Source organism: Carlito syrichta, unplaced genomic scaffold (genome assembly GCF_000164805.1).
Source record: "Carlito syrichta isolate Samal-C Ts95f unplaced genomic scaffold, Tarsius_syrichta-2.0.1 Scaffold287509, whole genome shotgun sequence".
In the NCBI taxonomy this organism is placed as follows: domain Eukaryota; kingdom Metazoa; phylum Chordata; class Mammalia; order Primates; family Tarsiidae; genus Carlito; species Carlito syrichta.
Window position 1 is genome coordinate 298,652 of NW_007231605.1, and position 3,162 is coordinate 301,813.

Here is a 3,162-nt window from a genome sequence, read left to right on the forward strand (position 1 = left end):
CCCCTGCCCGCGGCCCCGCGCGCGCGCGCGCCCCCGCGCCTGCCCCGCCCCCCGGGCGCGCGGAGGGAGCGCGCAGAACTTGCCTCCCCGGCCGGGCGCGCAAAGACGGGCGGTCGCCGGCGGAGGGCGGTGCGGGGGAGCTGGCCCGGCGCTCCCGGCTGCGTGGCGGTGCGGGGTAGGTTTCTTCGGAGGGGCGCTCGTCTCCCTCCTCACCCTTTCTTCCTCCGCTGCCTGGTGCAGTCCCTGGCCTTAACCGGGCGTCCGTTTTGGCGGTCCGTCGGCCTTTCGAGGGGCCGGCATTTCCGCCTCTGTTAAGGCGGCACAAGAGCAAAGCATCCTCCGTGGAAGACCTGGGAAACCAAGGAGCGGAGGAGGCCGTGCTTCGCACACATGCCCAGTGTCTCCAGGCTTACAGGGCAGAGTCGTGATCGGACTCCGAACCAAGTTGCTTTACTGTGAAACGGTCTTCCTGGGCGCCCTGATCCGCATACGCAGGCAAGGTTCCCAAAAAGGGAGCCCTGAGATTGGAAGAGAGGGGATTCCCTTTGAAATGTCGCATGACGTTGCTATCAGTGTACTTAGGCAGTGCGGGTACGGTTGAGAATGTAACTCTTCAGAGCCAGTTTGGAAAGTCTCGGATGTATTTAAAGTAGCAGGTGTTTTGCGGGTGGGAGACGCGGTGGGGTGGGGTGGCGGCAGGTGGTGAATATAGGGGAATAATGAACACCAGAAATGCCCTGAAGATTAGATGCCCAGTGCCCAAATGCATGTGCCAGTTTTTTGAAGACTTACTGTAACGGGCTTCCCCAGCTTCCCCAGCCATAGCCACCCACTCCATCAGTTCACCAAAAATTCCTTACAACGCGAGCGTTATCATTAATGTCCCGACATTACCAATTCCTTGGGTACTCTGGTGTCATATTCAAGCTGTTCAAAGGGGTTTGGGTCATTTTGTGCTTTTCTTCATTCTGCTCACTTCTTTTGTCCTCAAAGTTTCCCCTTTTAAAAGTCTTCCATTTTTACGTATTTGTACATTTAAAACCTTTCTTTTACCTTCAATGTCTTTAGCTCTATCTCATGCAAGAAGTGGACCCAGATAAGCGCAAACTGGGAGGCTTTTCCTTCTCCAGACATTTGCTTTAAAAAAAAAAAAAAAAATCTCATTCTGTTTACAACATGCACACCCAAGGAAAAACCCTGAAATAAACGTTTTTCTCAAACGAGCATGCACGCACACCACCATATACAAAGGCTACCATTTCCTTATGACTGTAACTGCAAGTCTTCTACTTACAAAGAGATTTAAATTTTTTGTCTTGGTTGAAGACTTTTTCCTCTGCTAAGTGTATTATCTGGCCAGTTTCGTTTTTCATACCTAACCTCACCTGAGTGAAGACTCCCTGAAGATAAGGTTTTACAGTTTCTCTCACTTGGTTTCCTTTGAGCTGTACTAGTAAAAGGATCATTTGTGTTTTTGTAACAAAGGTACATAATGATTTTTTGTACCCTTTATTTATGAGTAAACAGGCTGCACTAGTGAGAAGACCCATCTTGGCCAGTTGAGGAAAGCAGGTCAGCTCTGAGTAGCGTATGAAGGTTGCTGTTGAAGAGTGGGCTTCCAGGTGCTGGAAGACCCTCTCACTTTGATGCCAAAGTCCCTGAAGCTCCCCCATTCAGAGATTCATTCCATAGGATTCACCTTCATTCTCTTCTGTAACACTTTTAAAATTTTTTCTAAAGACAAGGTCTCACTACGTTGCCCAGGATGGACTCAAACTTCTGGGCTCAAGTGATCTTCCCACGTAGCTGAGACTGTAGGCACACACCACCTTGCTTGGCCCTTCTTCTACAGAACTTTTAGAGTGATAATTGAGAATTCATCGTTTTAACCTTTTTTTGACAGTAAGGGATCAGAAGAGTAGAAAGCCTGGGGGTCTAACAAGGAGAGGCACTTCTGGGGAGAGAAGTAAATGAAGTGCAGTTTGTAATTGTTTTACAAAATACATTTTCAGAAGCTAAGTTCCTGTTGAAACTTTAGCATACAACAAGCTTTGCAGATTTCGTTGCCTATTGTCAAAGCAATAGACTGATTTTGTCTATTTTTTTTAATACTTTATATAAAGGATGGGTCTTGTTATGTTGCCCATTCTGGTCTCAAACTTCTGGCCTCAAACAGTCCTCCTACCTCAGCCTCCCAAACTGTTGGGATTACAGGTGTGAGCCACCGTGCCTGGCTTCTATTCCTTAAGTTTAAAGCTATGTGATACTTAAATCTGTTTGTCTAAAAGACCCTGTACAGAAGAGCAAAGTAGGTAACTTTGGAGAATTAGGCATAATGATGTGCTGAAGCAACTGGCAGAATCTAAGAATGTTCCAGAACAGACCTATGACATTACAGTTACTGGGGTTAAGTACTGAAATATATGTCTACCTATTTGACTTATATTCCACCTGTGTGTTAAGAAGAAGTTTGAAGAATGGTTCTCTTTTTTTCCCCCCTCCATAGGAGGTTTTCCACTACAAAATGGAAAACAAATTCTAAATGAGCTGTAACTCTTGATTGGCTAGTGGGGTGGAGTTTCTCTTCCTAGTAGAGTTGATCTTTATTTTTCCATTAATCATGGCTGAAGGATTGCGATTTTATGCAGAAGTAACCAAAAACCAATCCAGGGCTTGGATCTCTTCAGAATGTATGGTCTTGGCAGGATTGGGGTTACTTGACTTTTCTGTTTTCCAGCCAGAAACACTGGAAATAGCTCTCAATTTAGCTGCAGCTTTTAAAGGGATGGCAAAAGAATTAACAATTTAACTATTTAGCAAAAAATAAAGACTGATAAAAGTTTTTAGTATTATTCTCTTGTCCCCATTGATTCCCTCTCCTATTATTTGTAGTAATATCTGAGGCTGACATGCCAGATGAGAGATAAGGAACATTCCTGGATCCTCCCGGTCAATGCTGCACTTTCCTCTATTCGCTGTGGCAACAGGTTAAACTCAAATCAGCCCAGCAGCCATCCAACTTTGAACATTTTTCTTAAACTCTGAAAAAACCCTGAATTTAGAAACCCATCTGGTCCCAACAGTTTTTGGGTAAAGGATCATGAACTAGTAATCACTCCTTATCTGTGGGAGACACATTCCAAGATTCCTCAGTGGTTGCCT